The following is a 20,694-nucleotide window of genomic DNA, read 5'->3' as shown; positions in this document are numbered from 1 at the left end:
AAGTGATATTCAGAATTGCAGTGGCATTTCTAGTGTGCATTACACATTTACTCAGCCGAAAAGGAGGTGAGGTGGTGGATGATCAGAGGTCAGGGAGAAGGACTAAGAACGAAAAGCACTGGGCAGCATGCTGTATGCCCTGTGTAAATGACTTGGCTTCCTTGCCCCTCTGTGTGACCTTGAACAAGTCCCTTAACTTCCTTATTCATCTCAGTTAGAAAATGTGTTTTTGAGGGATGCGTGTATGTGTGTGTGCACGCACATGCGTGCGCATGTGTGCATGTCAGGGCGCAGGGAGATGTCACCATACATCAAACGCTGTGGCTGGAGTGAGCTCCTTGGGGAAAATGTATCGCAGTCTCCTTGCCCCCACCGGAAAGATTTTCTCACAGCGCGCGAAAGGTGCCACTTTTTAATAACATCATTGGAATATCAGCTTTTTGCAAGATACAGTGGGACAAACTGCAGTGTGCCACCGTGTGACATGATAAAAGAAGAGACTCCTGTGTGAGCTCCCCGGCAAAACCCCTTCAGGAAAGAGGTCCTGGTCCACTTGGGGTCATGTGAGCAGGGTGTAGGTAAGCTGGCGAAAGAGTGGAGCTAGGAAGTTTGCTGTATCACAGAACACACGCACAGACCTCTTGCGGTATGAAATGCCTTCACTCTCCATACCTTGGGGTGAGTTTTTACTCTTTCTCTTTGAATTATCCCAGTGGTCATCAGAAAGGCAGGGGGAGCACGCCTGTGAGCTGCTGAAGCCAGCCGGCTCCTTTCCTCGCTCAGAGCGCTGCCACTGCAATTCAAACAGAGAGGCAGCCCAAAATGGAGGAGGGCAAGGGCTTTGTTTACTTTTCCTCCTGCCTTTGGGCAACAGCAGTATCTGACATCTGAGCTGCTAGGTATGCATTGTCACCCAGGCGATCATCCACAGTTGCAGCCCACGTGCCAGATACCCACACAGGCCCAGACTGTGGGGATGTGAGCTGGGGAGGAAGAATGGAGAGGCAGCAGCATCTCTAGGGCATCTGCCCCTGATGGCCAAGGAAAATCCCACATTCTTGTGGGAAGTGTGGAATGGGAGGTACATAGCATGAAACCTGATAGAGAAGGCATGCTTTCAAGCTGTCGCCTGGAGGGGAAGGGCCGGAGGATTGTGCTATTGTCTCTTCACACTGGACTTTCAGGGTTGGTTTGGCTCAGGTGATGGGAGGGTGAGCGACCCTTCGTTACCTTCATCAGTAACTGGCCTCCCCAAGGAGGCAGACATAAGAGAAGGACTCTTCTAATGGAGGAGGACCACTCTGACAATCAGGAGCTCTTTGCCTCCCAGAACCCTAGAGCTCATACCAGCTCTTCCACTTGATTTATAGGAATTCTGGCTCTGCCACTATGGGATCTTGAACAATTCCATTAAATTCTCTGAGCCCCTGTTTCCTCATTGTAAGATAAGTACACTTCTCCTACCCAGTTGTAGTGAAACGATCACTTGAGATGATGTAGGTGACAATACCTGACAAACTCTAAAACAGTACACAAAAGTAAGGGATTCTTATGTTTTTAATACACGAGGAACCGGAAGGGAATGGAGACCCTATGAACCAGTTATTATTCCTGCTCCTGGCTGAAGCCCCAGGAGGCATTTCTTGGCCTGCGCTGAAATCCTTGGGGCCCTGTATAGATCTCAGCACTTCCCAGAGCTTCCACTTCTCTGTCTATTGGATGGTGAGTAAATGCCTTAGAATCACAGGCAATCCAACTTGCAAGGGACTTTAAAGGTCATCTGAAACAAGTCCTCCTTGAAGCTTCAGTTCTCTCAACAAGTCAAAAAACATGTATATTCTTTACTCTCCACAGACTGTGGCATGGTGTTTGGCAACAGGCCAGCCATTCAATACTATTCCTTGAATGAATGAATGAATGAATGAATGATTAAATGAATGAATAAATGAAATAGGGTAAAGAGTTATGCTGGCCAGAAATTCTTTACACATACTCATACAGCATGTGGCTATTAGCTGTGCCAAAACATGATACTTTCAACAATAATCATGACGATACTCATTTCAAACATTGAGTGCATGTCATGTTCTAGGAACCACGCTAAGAGCTGTATGTAGAGATCTCATCTAATCCTTTTCAGATCCCGTTGAGTTAAGCCTTTTTATCATCCTCTGCATCTGAAGAAACTGAGGCAGAGTGAAGTTAAGTAGTTAATTCAAAGATCACTCAGCTGATAAGTAGAGAAACCAATATTTAAATCTAACTGGCTCTTATGCTCTTTCTACGGGTCTTCTTTCATCAAAACTTACCTTTTACGATGATCCTCCGTTAGAAAAGGACATTAGAATTCCTTTTCTTTCTTGGTTCCTGGTTTATTTGGGTAAACTACAGCCTATGCTTTGTTGCCTGGAGAGCAAAGGGGAACGAGAGGAGAGGACTCTATTTAACCAACCTCCAAGTGAGTTCTTGAGAATTTCAGCTGAGCTGATCCTTGGCCATGTAGTCAATTATGAATTTGACAGAAATGTCTAAATTGACACAGCTTTGATTGCACAGACAAGAAAAAGTGTGATAATTCAGCAAAAGTCCATGATTGTGAGGAAGAAATGGAAATTGGGATTTGAAGGAATTCATTCTCTTCAACGTCACGCTTTCAGAGGCCTCCCCTAACCGCCTGTATAAAATAGCACACTATCGATTTGCTCTACTTTATTTTTACTGTGCCTTATTTTTCTCCACAGCACTTGTCACCATCTAAGAGGAGATACATTCTTTGGTTTGTATACTATATATTGTTCTCCTCGAGAAGGTAGACTTAGTGAGAGTTGGACCTCTGTTTTGGTTGCTACTACATCCGTAACGCCTAGAATGGTGTCTGGCCCATAGGAGACACTCTGGAAATGCCTGTTGAATGAATGTACTTAATTGTTTTTGAAGAAATATATAAACACCTAGAGTAGCAACTCTGTTCTTTATGAATTGGATTGTGAAATGATTGAAACAAAGGTTCTTTTGGCTCTTTGCATTTCCTGGGTGCCGGATGATGAGGCTTTCTTTTTGCACAGCCTTCAAAACCAACTTCACTCTAAGTTTTCTCACACTCTGGTTTGTCTCAACATGTGCAGTGCCCCATGATACCCACAACTTGACATTTAGATTATTTCTTGCAAATGGTTTAGAGCAGCATCACACACCATGGGGTGACATGACTTCTCCCAGAGTAGATGGAATATGGGAGAAACAGTCAGCAAATGCTCTTTTGATCAGTTTCATGCTCCTCACTCCTTGAGATGTACCACTACGTGCCCTGGAATCAGTCAGACAAAGGTTTGCTTCCCATTTGTAGGCATAAGGCCAGCCAAAGACAGGACCAGTGTTCACACATGCCTCCCCTGGAAGACACTGCTTTAGGCTAAGTTAAGGGTTACACATGCTTTGCCTGAAAAGCTGAAAACCAGGGTTTTACTGTCCATGGTGACATTCTCCCCAGAAATGAACTGGTGATGTTCATTAATCTGAAGCCTCATTAATGAGATACAAATATAAAATATAGCTTCTCTACCAGTAACTGTCTTGTACCACTTGGACCTAATTACAGAGAATCTTGTTAAAAACAACTTGAAACCCTTAGAAAGCTAAATAGTCAGATAGTCAATTAAATATATTACTAAGGTGTAATGGAAAAAGTGATGTGTTACCTCCCAATGTTGAACTAATCTCACATTCCTATGCTTTGCTCACTACTGGCAACACCTTTTCTAAAAATCAATGTATGTCTCTTCCCCTTCTGTTGATCAAATACCATGTATAGAATCATTTTCTCTCAAATAGAACACAGAAAACCAAATTGTGAAAGCATTATTTTCCATATTTCTCCCTTCATTATCTTACCTTTTCTCCTCCAACATTGCATAGATGGCACCTTCTCTTTTTAATTGAAACTGATCGATTGCAGCATTTGCAGAAATCGACATATCCTTTTGGATTAACTTTTTTCCCCATCACCCTCACCTAAGATCTCTTAATTTCCGAGCTCTTTAAGAAGCAGACCATTACAAAATAAAAAGGCCAATGTCTTTGGTCTGGATCAAAATTTTTGTCCTAAGAAAATAGGTTATTTTGCCCAAAATCAATCACTCAAGTACTTTCGGAGTGCCCAGCACCAAGCTAGACGCTGCTGAGATGCAGAGGAAGGTATGAAGTGTGGCCCCTGCTTTCAGCCTATTGTAAAGACTATTAGTCACCCTTCCAGAGCTAAGCTGTGCAGGACTAACAATGCCATTAGTTAAAAGCTCATGGAACCATGGAAGTGTGACCCAGAACAGACTTAAAATAATAAGGACACTCAAAAAAAATAAAGTAGTTCTTGTAAATTGTAGTTAACAGTTGCCTGGTGCATACTTAAAAACACCGATAAGCAAAAATTTTTAAAGCCTCAGTGAGGTTGTGTGGTTTTCATCTTCCCCATCAGCTCGGATATACAGGGATCCCGCAGAGGGTTGCAGAAGGAGCAGCCACAGAAATAAACAGGAGCCTTTGCTATCACATGGCAAGCAAGTGTCGCATCTCCTGAGCATCCCAGGTATCTGGGGCAGCCCCCTGACAATGGATGAAACGATATCACATCCAGCCAGAAAACAACCCAGCAGAAACAGTGAGATGACACATAAACCCACAAGCTTGGCTCATAATGTGGAGCAGCAATACATGAGCATACTGTACTTCTGCAGCCACTCTAGAGAAAGAAAAAGAGTAAAATGTGTGAGAAAGCACCATTAAATTACTCACTATTAGCCCCTAAAGTGTGCTTGCAACCTATGTGGGCACACATACACACATGTACACACACACACTCTCACACACACACATACATGCAGGAGTAGAGAATGTCACAGTTAAATTTTTTACTAGTATAATGAGGAAAGGGACCAACTGAAGAAGCTCCCTGGGCTAATTTTCTAGCCAGCAGCCACTGCAATGTTCCCACTAGGAGAGTGAGAAGGAGGGAGAGCAAAGTATAATAAATAATGACTGGCTTTGCTGGTCAGGAGAAATTATCACTGTGCTTGAGGGATCTAAGCATATGTTCACCCAGGAAAATATCAGGGATGAAAACTGAGGAGAGGGAGAAATGAAAGCCCAGAATGGGTTGGACATATCTCCAGGACATATTTATTTAATTTTTTAAAAACGAAAAAACAAATAGCATCACCCAAAGTTACATATTGCTAAACCTAAAAATGGCCAGTCATCCTTCTTCCCCTAAATTTAAATTGCTTTTTAACTTGTAGTTTTTTATGGCTTTGTAGGGGGAAGTCTAGCTATTTTACATTTCTTGTAGACATTTGCTCCAGTCTACTATATTTATTTTGTGTCAGCTTTGTGTGATAGCAGAGCAAAAGGCTCGGAATGCTTACTCTGTGCTCACCTTCGGAGATCTGCTCTATATAGTAGGAAAATAGGACCTAGAAAATTCAGGGATATGCAGAGGCAAAATATTACCCAGATCAGGAAAGTCAGTGTTGCCCATGTTTCAGAGCTAAAATTTACTTTGATGTGTCATAAACAAATAAGTCAGCATCAAACCAGGGTGGGTTTGAATGATTACAGGATAAAGAGAAAGGCTAGGCCTTATTCATCTTTTATGGCTTTCCTAAAAAATTAAGGAAACAAAATCTATATGTTGAAGGCTTTTCACTTAATTGATAGTCTGTGCCCAGTGCGTGAGCATGTGTCTTACATATAAAGAAACTCAGACAGACTGGCAATATATTCCTCAATAAGCAGCAGAGTAACAGAGTCTGGTATCTTCCTTCCTGAAACAACAATGATGACAAAAACACAAGAAACAAACAATAACAGAAACCAAAAACAAGAAAAAGAAAAAAGACAAGACATTGGACATCAAACAATGAAGAAAGTCATACCTAAGAGATGTGAAACAAATGAAACAAGCCCTGTAATTGACCCAATAACAGGCTGGAGAGGGTTTTCTGGCTACAGTGCAGAGAGAGGGAGAGAACCTCAGGTGGAGCTTGATGGCCTCCCCACATTGACGATACAAGGCTGGGAGTCTAAGGAGGCCAAGAGAGCTATTGCTTATAGGGAAGAGTAACATAGAGAAGTGAGCTGCACAGAAAGAAAGCCCAGGAGATCTTTAGACCAAGATCTCTCTTGATTATTTGGTTGAGTAATAAGGAATGCATGCATGTAAGGAAACCACCCAAAGCTACAGAAAGAGCCACCTTTTAAAAGGAATAATATCTGTAGCTCATATACAGGCAGGAATGAAGCCTGTTGCCAACAACCATAATGGAAAACTTCATTATTTGGGGCACTGGATAGAGCAATCAGAATAATTTTGCAACAATAATGGGAGAAAAAAAATTAACACTAGATTGAGTCTATCTAACAGAGCTTAAAAGCAAGACATGAGGCCGGGCGCAGTGGCTCACGCCTGTAATCCCAGCACTTTGGGAGGCCGAGGCGGGCGGATCACGAGGTCAGGAGATCGAGACCATCCTGGCTAACACGGTGAAACCCCGTCTCTACTAAAAATACAAAAAATTAGCCGGGCGTGGTAGCGGGCGCCTGTCGTCCCAGCTACTCGGGAGGCTGAGGCAGGAGAATGGCGTGAACCCGGGAGGCGGAGCTTGCAGTGAGCCGAGATCGCGCCACTGCACTCCAGCCTGGGCGACAGAGCGAGACTCCGTCTCAAAAAAAAAAAAAAAAAGCAAGACATGATAGGGTCAAACTATCTCCAAGTAACTTAGTCACATCAAAAAAAAGTTCAAGAAGATTTATAGGAGTACAAAAATGTTCAGAACCCAAAAGAGTAAAATTGACAATGCCTGGCATCCAATCAAAAGTTACTAGACATGTAAAAACAAAAAAAAAAGGCACACAATGAGAAGAATATGCAGTGAATCAAAACTGTCCTAGAAATGACAATATGAAAAAATTAATAGTCAGAACATTAAAATAATTATATCTATGTTCATATATATATACATTCATGAAGCTGAGAAATGATTGAACATAATAAGTACAGTTGTGAGGGATACAGAAAGTTTCATCTCAAACTTTCAGAGATTAAAACTACCATGTCTAAGATTTTAAAAAAACAACCTGGATGGGATTAACAATGAATCCGATGCTGCAAATGATTAAGGAACTTGAATGCACAGCAACAGAAAATACCAAAAAATGAAACACAGAGAGAAAAGAAACTGAAGAATATAAAATAAGCAGAGCATCAGGGAGCTGTGGTACACCTTTAAAGTCACAGTATTCATTTTATTAGGGTCTCTAAAGGAGAGGAGAAGCAGCAGGAACAGAACAAATAATTGAAGATGAAGTAGTCAAAAATCTTCCAAATTTGATGAAAACTATAAACTTACAGTTCCAAGAAGTTCAGTGAACCAGAAGCACAAGAAACATGAAGAAACCACTTAAGGGCATATCATAATCATAATCAAATTGCTTAAAACTAATGATACAGAGAAGAACTTCAAAGTAACGAGAAAAAGTACATAGGTATGAAGAAATAAAGAGAACAATGACAGAACATTTCTTATCAGAAACAACTCAAAACAGAAGACAGTAGAAGAACATCTTTAAAGCATTGAAAGAAAAACTCTAAACCCATAAGTCTTTACTTGCTAAAAATATCTTTCAAAAATGAATGTGGAAGAAAAAGTTTTTGAGGTATATAAAAGCTAACAGAATTCATCAAGTTTTCCAGGTAGAACAAAAATGATGCCAGATGAAAATTTCTATCTAAACAAAAGAATGATGAGCATCAAAAATTGGTAACTATATGGGTAGATACAAATAGTTTCATTACTTAAATCTCCTTCAAACAGAATCAACTCTTTAAAGCAAAAATATAACAATCTATTGTGTGATGAATAGCATATTGCTATGGTTTCAATATTTGTACTCTCCAAAACTCTTGTTGAAATTTAATTGCCATTGCAATAGTATTATGAGGTGGGACAGTTAAGAGGTGATTAGACCATGAGGCCTCCACCCTCATAGATGGATTAATGTTGTTATCTTGGGAGTGAGTTCACTATAAAAGGGCACATTTAGGCCCCTTTTTGCTCTTTCGCTCTTTTGCCTTTTGACATGTGATGATCAATAAGAAAGCCCTTACCATGTGATGCTGGCACCTTGATATTGGACTTCCCAGCCTCCAGAACTGTGAGCCATTACATTTCTATTCATTGTAAATTATCTAGGCTCAGGTATTCTGTTATAGTGGCAGAAACAGACTAAGACACATAAATAGAAATAAAATGTGTAATAACAATAGCAAAAACCCCAATTACCTTTGCACCAACCTAATAACTTATCCAGGATTGAGTCTTTCATACTTAATGGTAACTGACCAGTCTATCCATGTATTTTCCAAGGTGTGACCTGCAGATCACTAGTTATTCTAAATTTTCCCTGAAAAGAGGAACTATATGGTCAAACATATTTAAGAAATGCTATGAACTACTTTCTCCTCTTACTGAATTTCACTGAGTAAAAAAATATTAAGGACTCTGAGAAGTCTTGTATTAGAGAAAGATGTCTGTGTGCAATCTAGCAGTTCCTAAATTATTTGTCTGAAGCAAATAATATTGTGCTATTCCACAGGATAAATGTGTGTGAACTTTTTCTATTTAATCAATCTACAGAAGCAAAGCTTTTTACTTTATAGTCAAAAGATTATCTCACAATAATGATGGTCATTATGGTGGCTTCCTTCTCTTCCCCCAACCCCCACTGCCTGGTTTATTGAAGTAAAATTGACTTACAATAAGCTGTACATATTTAAAGTGTACAATTCGATAAGGTTTGATTTATGTATATACACCCATGAAACTGTCATCAGAATTAAGATATTGAAAATATCTATCATTCCTAAGTTTTGTTATGGTCCTTTGTAATCCCTCTGTCCCAGATAATCTTGAATACAAAGCAATAAGAGCAGACAACATTGTCCACTCTTTTTTGAGGGTTGGACCCTCAAACTTTAATGTGCATGTGACTCACCCAGGATTCTTGTTCAAATGCAGACTCAGATTCAGTAAGTCTGTGGGTAGGGTCTGAGTGTCTACATTTCTAACAAGCTCTCCAGTGATGCTCCAGTGATACTAATGGTGCTCACACATCAAAACCAGCACCAAGTTCAGTATTCACATATAAATTGCTGCCTTGGAAACAGTTTCCACTTTAAAAATATTTAAAAACAATAAAGTTTGTCCTAGTTATTACTCATGGAAAATACCATAGATAGAGTTAGATAAAAATCAGTCTAACAATAACACAACTCCTTCCAAAGCCCATGAGGAAACTGAATATCCTACTAATAAAGGGCATGAAAAATCTTAGAAGAGAAATGTTGCAAGTAATTTCTTCATCTTATATCTTAAAATGAATATTGAAGAGAAGCTCTTTTAATTATTCACAAGAAATCTTCCACAATGGAATAGCAAGAAAATATCTGACAAATATCATAATCATCATCATCATCATCATCAAATTGCTGTATCATACCCTGTGTTTAAAACTATCTTCCTAATTTAATAAAACTTGCTTAACTTTAGTCAAAATACCTTATCTATGCTTAAATTACACAAAACTCCTAAACATTATTTTCTTTAATTGCACAATTTGTCTGCATAACAAAAAAGCTTAAAAGGCAATACCAGAATGGAATTGGTTTGGTCATAATCAATAGCATCTTAATGGAGGATTTAAATACTATAATTCCCCTGAATGTAGAAGAAAACCTGGTATGAAATAAAAACCCTTTGAAGAGCTATTTTGCATGGCATAAAGAGTTCTCATCAACAACTTTATCTGAATGTAATAGATAATTTTGGACTTTTAATGTTGATTTCTACTAGGTAGATTACATTTGCATGAATTTATAATGAAAATACCTCTAGGCCTAAGTCTTCCTATTCATAAATGCATGGCCTGGATCCTGTAAGTGCCATTTTACTGGGTCACTAGCATAGCACTCTCAGCATCAAGATCTGTCTCCATTTTAAGCCTTTCAGTAACCAGTGTGCTCTGCTCTCCCTGCTGTGCCATCAATAGGAGGAGAGACAGGGCAGCTTTGCGAACATAGACTATGCCCTACCTGCAACAGAAACAAAACATGATCTGAGCTAGCACTAACAATGTCCAGATTTACCATCATCTAAGGAAAAGTTTCATACAATAAAAATGACTGCATAAAATTTCACCAGTGTGGAGTGGCCTTATTTAAAATATTGACTATGTGACATATATTTGAATTTCTTTATGAGGAGCCAAAACTGTGGTACAATGTAAGGTAGGGGTACCTCCCAACCTGAAAGGACCTTGATATAGTCAAGTTCCTTGCCATACAAATTAAGATGTCATAATCAGAGAGCAGTCACAGTGTCTAAATCAAAAATCAAAAAAGGAGCTGAAGAATAAGAATACAGTGGTAAAGCTGTTAGAATTCCAAACCAATTCTAGAGAAAGGACCAGTGATCTTCTCATAGTAACATCATGATTAGAAATACATCCCCTAAGTGTGGCATTTGCTGTGGACAGACTACTATAACAAATTACTATAAATTGGGTGGCTTACTACATTTTCTGAAGGCCTTTTAGGCAAAATATATTTCCAAAATTTCAATTTTAGGACAAAAAACACAGTTCTCTTAAGTCAAGGAAAATGATCTTCACAGACTACTTATAATTCCTAACCCCAAGATTTATGAAAAGCAGTATCTCTTAACAGGGTCTCACTCTGTTGCCCAGGCTGGAGTGCAGTGATGTGATCATGGCTCACTGCAGCCTTGAACTCCCAGGCTCAAGTCATCTTCCCACATCAGTTTCCCAAGAAGCTAGAACTACAGCCATGTGCCACCATTCCTGGCTAATTTTTATATTTTTTGTAGAGATGGGTCTTGAACTCTTAAAATAGCTTGCCAGCATCAATCTTATGTGGTAAGCTGCCTTTCTTAGCTAGATCTATTGATATTCTCATCTGTAGACCCAGACTCTATCTTAAGTTGCAGACCAACTTTGAGATAAGACCTACTGTAATAGCCCTCTAATCTTTCTCCTTATTAGTCTGAAACCAGTCTGATTTGAGTCCTTCTCATCCCCTTTTCTCCATCCCCTTTGCTGACCACTGTGCTTGATTTTTTCTCTTCTGACTTCCCTCCACTTTCACTCCATCAGTCTGCCCAGTCCTGCATTGCTACAGACTCAGCCCTGTTGGTGAACGCATGTAAGCCACAGGCTAGAGCTGCCATTGAGTGCTGTGATTCTCCCTAGATATGGTACTTGCATGTGCCCTGTTCACGGACCTAAGCTTCTACTTTGACTCTGCCTTGAGATTCTGTTTTAGCTACTGCCTAGGCTGATCTGTTCACAAACCTCAAGCTAGTAGCTGGGGTCTACTGCTGTATTATTTTCATATTGCTGCTGTAACAAATTACCACAAACTCAATGACTTAAAACAGTCCAAGTTTATTCCCGTATAGTCCTGGAGGTCAGAAGTCCAAAATGAGTCTTAACGGATCTTAAAACAAGGAGTCAGCAGGACTAGATCCTGTTGGGCCAAAGAATATTGGCAGCCACAGAAGTTGGAAAAGGCCATGGAATGGCTTCTCCTCTAGAGCCTCTAATGGAAGGGAGGCCCTGCTGACACTGTCATTTTGGCCCAATTATATTGATTTTGGACTTCTGGACTTCAGAACTATAATAGAAGAAATGTCTGTATTTTTAAGCCAGGAAGTTTGTGACTGTTCATTACAGCAGCCATAGGAAACTAACACACTTTCCAGTTGGAAGGAATTCAGATGTGCGGTTGGATGTGTGGGCACGATCAGCATCACTGGAGAGCTTGTTAGAAATGTTGATGCTCATGCCCTACTCTCAGACCTACTAAAATTGAATCTGCATTTGAACAAAAATCCTGGGTGAGTCACATGCACATTAAAGTTTCAGGGAATGACAGAGCAACCAGACAGGAGGAACTTGAACATACCAAGGTCCTTATTGAGCCACCCAGACTTTGGAGCATGGGAGAAATAAATGTCATATTTTGTTTAGGTTATTTTTAATTTAGTTTGCTAAAATAGCTGAACCAATACCCTAATACATCATCTGCATGTAAAACATGCCTGGCAATGCACCAATGACTTGAATAGAGTCTGTAACATTCAAACATGTACATAGAAGGCAGGCAAGACTTTAATTTCATATGCACATGGAAGCATCATATTACTCACCACAGAATGTTGCTGCTGTTGAACCAGCAGCTATGATTTGGCTGTTGAGAAGAGCTACATTGATTCTTTCCTTGGGGGAATGTGGCTTTACTATTTACTGTAGCCTAACCACAGAAACCACATCTTCAGTCACACAGCCATTGAAGGCTTTTTATTCTTCATACAGTTAGACTTGGAGGCAACATTTTAAAACATTTTACTCATTAGGTTGGATTAATTAAGGGGAAAAGGTTGCCTATGGGCTCTATAATGCTACCTTTGTCATGAAGCAGGGGTCCATATATACATAGGATTTTTGTGGACTTTTATTCCATTGACCGATTTTGCATCAATACCAGGCTATCCCCATACTGTAATTTTACATGTGTTGTTATCCTGCAGTTTAAGTCCTCCAACTTTGTTCTTCTTTTTCAAGATTGTCTTGACCAGGAGACAACAAACTGTGGGTGGCTTATGACCAGACAGCTGAAGTGATAAATAAAGCTTTTTGAAATGAAAGGGAACACAGCCGTTCCCTTTTATTTACATATTATCTGAGTGCTCTCTGACTACAATGGCCAAATTAGGTAGCTGTGACAGGGACAGTCTGGCCCAAAAAAACCTGAGATAATTACCATCTGGCTCTTACAGAAAAAGTTTGCTGACCTGTGGTCTTGATGATTCTTGATCCTTTACATTTCCATATAAATTTTAAAATTAGTTTAAAATTAGTTTTTCCTTTTCTTTCTTTCTTTCTTTTTTTTTTTTCTGAGACAGAGTTTGCTCTGTCACCAGGCTGGAGGCAGTGGCGCGATCTCAGCTCACTGCAACCTCCGCCTCCTGGATTCAAGTGATTCTCCTGCCTCAGCCTCCCGAGTAGCTGGGACTACAGGTGCATGCCACCACGCCGGGCTAATTTTTTTTTTGTACTTTTATAAGGCAATTTGGGGGAATATTTGCCGTGTTGCATTGTTGAGTCTTCCAGTTCATGAATATAGTACATCTTTCCATTTTTATTTTAGATCATTAATTTTCTTTAGTAATATGTTACCTTTTTCTTTATCAACATTCTGCAAATCTTTTGTTAGAGTTCTGTCTTGGTATTTCATCTGTAATCCTACTGAACATGTATTCAAATTTTTTATTTTCAATTTTTTGGTTGCTTGTACATAGAAATGTAATTGATTTTTGTATGTAGACCTTGCCTTGCCAAATCCACTTATTAATTTAAATAGTTTTTCTTTTAAACATTTTTATCAAAATAGGTATTGATTTTATCAAATGCTTTTTCTACATGTATTGAGATAATCATGACTTTTCTCCTTTACTCAATGTAGTGAATTATATCAGTTACATTTTCAAATGTTAATTCAATTTTTCATTCTTGGAATAAATCCCACTTAGTCATTAGATATCTCCTTTTTATATATGGCTGGATTTTATATGCTAACACTTAGTTTGGAATTTTTGATTCTATGTTCATAAGGGCTATTGTCCTATAATTTTGCTTTCTCCTAATGTCCTAATCAGATTGTTTTCAAGATCATGCTAGCTTCATAAAATGAATTGTAAGTTATTCTTTCACTTTTCAGTCTCTAGAAGAGCTTGCATAGGATTGATATACTTATATTCCTTAAATATTTGGAAAGATCACAAATGAAGCCATCTGAGCCTGGAATTTTCTTTATGAGACAGTTTTAAATTATACTTAAAATTTTTAAACATATGTAGGACTGTTCAGATTTTCTCTTTCTTCTTGTGAGTGTTTTGGCAAATTGTGTTTTCCAAGGATTTTACTCCTTTCATTTATATTTTCAAATGTATTACCTTAAAGTTGTCCATAATATCTTTTTGTTATCTTTGTAAACCTATAAAATCTGTAGTGTTATTCCCTTTTAAAATCTCTGATATTAGTAATCTATGCTTTCTCTCACTTTATGAAACAGCCTTTCCAGGTTTTCATAATTTTATTAGTCTTTTCCATGAGCCAACTTTTAGTTTTATGAGTCCTCTTATTAAATATTTCTTTTCTGTTTAGTTGGTATCTGCTTTTATTTTTATTATTTCATTCTTCCTACTTCCTTTGGATTTAATCTTCTCTTATGTTTGGAATGTCCTGAGGTAGATTATTAAATTACTATTGTTACATCTAAACATGGCTTTACCTGTACCCCACTTGGTTTGATGTTATATTATTATTATCATTCATTTAATATCATTTGATACTTATGATTTCTTCTTGATCTTTGGGTTGTTAAAATATGTTTTCCTTAATTTTCAAACTTTGGGAGATTTATTAGTTACTTTTATATTACTTATTTCTAGTTAACTCTTCTTTGATGAGAAAACATATTCTGAATGATATTAATTCTTTGAAGTTCATAGATCTACTGTATAGCCTAGAAAATTATAAATTTTAGAAAATGTCATATGTTCATTTAAAAGAATATGTATTCCTTAGTTCTGGCATATGATGTTCTGTATATATTCATGAAAAAATGTTTGAGTTCAAATCTTGTATGTCTTTACTGATGTTTTGTCAACTTTTTGTAATAGATATTGAAATAAGTTTTAAATACTTCTACTATGATTATAGACACTTCTCTTTTTAATTCAATTTTGCTTTATACATTTTGATGCTATAATATTAGGGGCAATTAATTTATAACAATTATATATTTCTGATACACAAAAGAAGTACATTATCAATGAAATATTCCAATTTATCTCTAGTAAAGAATCTTGCTTTAAACTATGCTTTGTCTAATATTACTGTAATCATAACAGGTTTCTTTTAGTGTTTGGATGTGGAAGATATTTTTCTATCCTTTTATTTTCTCATATTTAATTTATGTTTTTAATAAATTGCATATAACTTTTTAATCCAGAAAATTATTATTCTTTAATTCTAGTATTTTGTCTTTTTACATTTAATTTAATTACTGACACATTTGTCTTTAAATCTATAGTTTTGTTTTTTGTCCTTTATTTGACCTACCTTGTTCTATGTTCTTATTTCTCCTTTCTTGCCTTCTTCTGAGTTAAGTATTTTTATTATTCATTTATACTCCTTTATTATCTCGTTAGGTATGGATTCTTTTATTATTCCTTTAGTGGTTACCCTAGACATTACAAGACATTTTTCACTTAATTCTGTTTATTTATTTCTGACTTTTGTTTTTTATTGCCATGTATTTCCATACTTTAAATAGTAAACATATCTTAAACTGCACAAGACATTTATAATATTTTTATAAAGCCAATATTCATTTATCCACTTTCCATTGTTTTTTTTTCCTTGTTGCGTTTTATGGCTTCTGTGTAGTGTTATATATTTCCTTCTACCAAAATAATATTACTAGCATTTAAAAAAATGCAGGCCTCCTAATAACTAATTATCTCTATTTTGGTTTGTCTGAATATATATCTATTTTGTGTTCATGTTTTTCTCTTTTTTGGGCGGGAGGAAGAGAGGAAGAGAGCTTGTGTTCACTTTCAAAATGCATTTTTGTTGGGTATAGAATTCTAGGTAGACTATTATTTTCTTTCAATATATTTAAGAAGTCCTAGTGACTTCTGGCTTCAATTTTCCTATTGAGACATCACCTGTAAGCCTTTTGTCATTCTTTTGAAGGTTATGAGTCTTTCCGAATTTTTTTTTCGTTTTGTGTGTGTATGTATGTGTGAGTATGTATTGTTGTTTAGCAGTTTTACTATGATCTGTCCAGGAGTTGTTTTCTCTGTTTACCTTGTTTGGCATTTATAGAGCTCCTTGAATCTGGCTTGATATCTTTCATCAATTTTGTAAAATCCTGGGAACTATTTCCTTTAATATTGCTTCTATTCAATATTATCTCTCTTCTCCTGTTAGGATTCCAATTACATGTCTGATAGATCTTTTTATGAGTCCCATTAGTACTTTATGTTTTTCCTATAATTACCATTCTTATTTTCTCCATGTTTTAGTCTGTATTTTTTTAACTGACATTATATTCCAGTTCACTAATCCTTTCTTCAACTCTGTTTGATCTTCTTTTAAGCCCATACATTGCTATCTTAATTTCAGCTTTTGTATTTTTCAGCTATAAAACATCCAGTTATTTGTATAGATTTCTCTGCAGTTTTAATTTTTTAAAATTTCTTTACAACATACCAATTATAATTATTTCAGAATCCTTGTCTAATAGATTCAATATCTCGATTTCTTGGGATATTTTTATTTTTTCCTCTTTGTTTCTAGTCATTTGTTTTTTGTCTTCTATTATTCCTGGGTTGGTTTGTTTAATTAAATCATGAATATTGTGTATTAAAACTTATACAGAAAATTTCAAGTTCTTGGAAATGTTATTTTCCTCCAGAATTAATGTACATTTGTTTCTGGCAGTGGGGAGAATCTTTTAAATCCAGGTAGGGATTCAAGGCTAGGTTGCAAACTTTGTGAGACAGGTCTGTTTCAAGTTTGCCCTTACTCCTAGGATATAGGCCTTGAGGGGTCTGAATTGTACATGAAGCCCTTCATCTTGTTAGACTCTAAACTTATATTTTGTCTCTCCAGCCCCATAAGATGGCAGCCTCTTGGTTGCCCCTTGTAAATTAAAGAGAAAAGCAGTGCTGCATGTGTCTTACCAGTTTGCACTTTCCTTCTATCAGTCCCTTAAATCTTGGTTGTCTTGGTAGCTCTGTTATATCTTCAAATCAATCTTTGTAAATGTTTTATACTGCTCTGCTCCTCTGGCTGCTCCCAATGAAACAAGGTAATCAGCCAGAGCCAGAAGAGAAATACTCACCCACAAACTTCTTAGACCTGTACCTCACCTTCACTCTTTACTGATTTGGGGTTTTTTTTGTGCCTCCAAATTCAGTTTCTTTGGTACAATCTATCCAGAAAACATCCTTTTGATCTCCTGTGTGAAAGGAAGTTGTCTGGCACAAGGTACAGAGAGAAGCTTCAGGTCCTATAATACTATATGAGGAATTTTAACTCGTTACCCTGATGTCGCACCACTCATCAATACCCTACACCCATCTCCCACACCACATACACACACATACATGTTTGTGATAACCGTATCTCCAAGTCTGAGCATTTCTAGGGCCCTGCAAGGTGCACCAGCTTGCTTCTCATAGTTCTTTCCTTCTGCATAGGCTTTTCTGCTGTAACTTCTACTCTGATAAGGCAGTTAGGACTGAAGTGAGGGAAAATGCTGGATCTGAGATTTGAAAGTTAGAACACAGCCACGTTATAGTGAAAAGGTATCAGGGATTTATAGTTGGGAAGCTTCTGAGGGAAATGTTCCCAAACCTACTGCAATATTTAGTCAAGATTTTTCAAACTCTATTTAGTAAGTTATGGATAATAGGCAATGTTTGAATCATGAAATGTTAGAAGTGGAAGGAATTTAGAAGTCATCTGGTTTGAATTCCTTGTGTTAAGCTTCACTAAACTAGACCCTAGAAATAGTAAGTGATTTGTCCAAGGTCACTCTGTTAGCAATGTGGCACAGTAGATAAAAGTCCTGGTTTCAGGTCAGACAGAATTGGACTTGATTCACGGCTTTACCACTTAGTAGCTCTGAGACGAATAACAGTTAGTTTCTTGGTTGTCTGGATAGCTTTGTTACATCTCCAAATCAATCTTTAATGTTAATTTCGGCAACTAACATTCCTTCTTAGAGCCTCAACATTCTCATTTATAAAATTGAAATAATAATAGTACATAGGATAGCTGTAAAATTTAAATGAGGCAGTACATTTTAAAATAGTTAATGTGTTATTTGGCGTATTGTAGTAACACCAAATCAATATTGCTTATCATTATAGTTGACCAGTGGCAGAACTAAAAGTCAGACTGCAATGGCTCCTGACTCTTGATTTGAAACTGTTCTCAATGTCATTAGTATTTTCCTCAGGAGGTTATCACTGGGGTACCTGTTCTATCTAAATTTGAGCAATTTCTGTCACTTTCTGTTTCCCTACTTCTCTTTAACTATGATATAATAATGAGGTCAATATCTGACACCTAGTGAGTTCTCATTATGTGTTTGTTGAAATGAATTCTTTTAAGAGTCAATTGGAAGCATTTTTTCTATATAGCAAAATACAGTTTCCAAGAAACTGTGTCTGTCTTTATATTATTGTATGCTTAAGACCTAGCACAAAAGGAAATTTAAAAATATTTGTTGAATTAATAAATGAATAAATAAATGAGGGAATTAATCCTTGCCCACTGCTACAGTGACATCCTTGCTGTTTTAGGAGTAGCTTCTAAGCTACGGGGGTGGCAATAAGCAAAGCAGATTTATCCTCCAATATTATGCTCAGTGATAGTTAACAGATGCCACCTGAATTAGTACATATTCCTGAGCAAGCCTTAGTGGTTCTTTAGAAAGAACTATGCTACTCATCCAATGTTTTGTTTTGCCTTAGCTATTCCTTACTATAATTCACGTGGTGTATCAGTAGGCTATTGCTGCATAACAAACCACTTCAAAACTTATTGACCAATTGCCCTATTTTATAGCATGGGTTGCCATTTTTCTAGGTTGCTATGGCAGCTTCCTTGCCATTTTTCCAGCCTCTACCCATTGCCCAATCCCAAAACCAATGCCAGAATTTTTTGTTTTTTGTTACAGAAGTTTTCCACTCCTTGGGAACAGTATCAATTAGCTTTTGCTATGTAGCAAACACCCAAAACTTAGTACTTAAGACATTTATTTAGTTCATGATTCTCAGGGAGGGGGCTGGGTGTTTATTTGACCTGGGGTGGCTGATCTCTGCTGGACTCTTTCAAGTACCTGCAATTAGTTGGCAGGCCAGCTGGCAGCCAGGTGATCAAGCATGGCCTTACTCATATGTCTACAAGTCAGCAGGCTTTCACTTAGCTGCACCACTCATCTTTGACCATCCAGCAGGCTAACTCAGGCTCTCTCTCACATGATGGCAGAGATCTAAGAACAAGAGAGGACAAATATCAATGTACAAGCAGTTTTTAAATTTCTGCTTACATCACATTTGCTGTAACCCACTGGCCAAAACAAGTCCCAGTCATATGGCCAAGCCCAGACCAGTATGAGAGAGGAAGACCTAAAGGCAGGCAAAGCATGGACAAAGTGGGGTATTTACTGTAAGAATATATCACATTGTTTTATACAGTTGCAGTAATATATCACATAAACAATGTGGAATGTAATATATTACATTACAAATAATGTGATATATGTGATATACATATATGTATATATACATATACATATATACTTATATATACATATATACATATGTATATATGTATATATACATATACTTATATGTATATGTATATATACATACATGTATGTATGAGTATACATATATACTCATATGTATATGTATATATACATACATATAAGTATGTATGTATATGCGCATATACATACATACTTATCTGTATGTATATGTATATGTACACATATACTTATATGTACATGCGCATGTACACGTATACTTATATGTACATGCGCATGTACACGTATACTTATATGTACATGCGCATGTACACGTATACTTATATGTACATGCGCATGTACACGTATACTTATATGTACATGCGCATGTACACGTATACTTATATGTACATGTGCATATACACGTATACATATATGTATGTATATATACATATACACACATGCATGTACATATGTGTGTATACATGATGTGTATATGATATCCATGTGTATATATGTATATATACACATCATATATGTGTATATACAAACATATGTATGTCACTGCTATGATACGTGCATATATACATTTATGTATGTCACTGCTATATGTGTATATATACAAACATTTATGTATGTCACTGCTATATGTGTATATATACACGTATATACACATGTGTATATATACACGTATATACACATGTGTATATATACATACAAATATGTATAGCACATATATGATATATACGTATGTATACAATGTGATGCTGATACAAATATCGCATTATTTGTAATTTAATATATTACATTCTTTGTAAGCCTGGTAGCTGAGTCAATAATGTTTCTCACTTTAGTAACTCACTGTGTAGAAACCAGATTTTTCCTTTTTCCTTCTGCTTTATCCCAGTCCAGATGGTCTAGCTTTGAACAAAAGTCATGAATATAGACTTCCTTCATGGTGAGAATATCCTCTGGGGACTTTGGGTATGTTTTTTTCCAACAGAAAGATTTAACCTGAGACATCTTTGCCTATCAGAGTAGTTCTGATACATGTTGAGCATCCATAATATGAAAATCCAAAGTAAAGTGTTCCAAGATCTGAAAGTTTTTGAGCTCTGACATGATGCCACAAGTAGAAAATTCCACACATAAGTACATAACACAAACTTTGTTTCATGCACAATATTATTTAAAATATTGTGTAAAATTACCTCCAGGCTGTGTGTATAAAGCACATA

At 37.0% G+C, this 20,694-nt stretch overlaps 2 long non-coding RNA genes across 3 annotated transcripts in view; one reads left to right on the top strand and one right to left on the bottom strand.

Annotated features, from left to right (window-relative positions):
- Positions 1–20,694, top strand: part of LOC104001508 (uncharacterized) — a 248,140-nt gene that overhangs the window by 166,102 nt on the left and 61,344 nt on the right. The window lies entirely within an intron of this gene.
- Positions 18,471–20,694, bottom strand: part of LOC107967246 (uncharacterized) — a 227,998-nt gene continuing 225,774 nt past the window's right edge. For both annotated transcript variants that reach the window (XR_008548166.1, XR_010153273.1), the window contains exon 3: positions 18,471–19,201. This is a non-coding gene — a long non-coding RNA (uncharacterized LOC107967246). The remainder of the gene's footprint in view (positions 19,202–20,694) is intronic.

The sequence above is a fragment of the Pan troglodytes genome, chromosome 1 (assembly GCF_028858775.2).
Source record: "Pan troglodytes isolate AG18354 chromosome 1, NHGRI_mPanTro3-v2.0_pri, whole genome shotgun sequence".
Classification (NCBI taxonomy): Eukaryota; Metazoa; Chordata; class Mammalia; order Primates; family Hominidae; genus Pan; species Pan troglodytes.
This window is presented reverse-complemented; position numbering and strand designations above follow the sequence as displayed.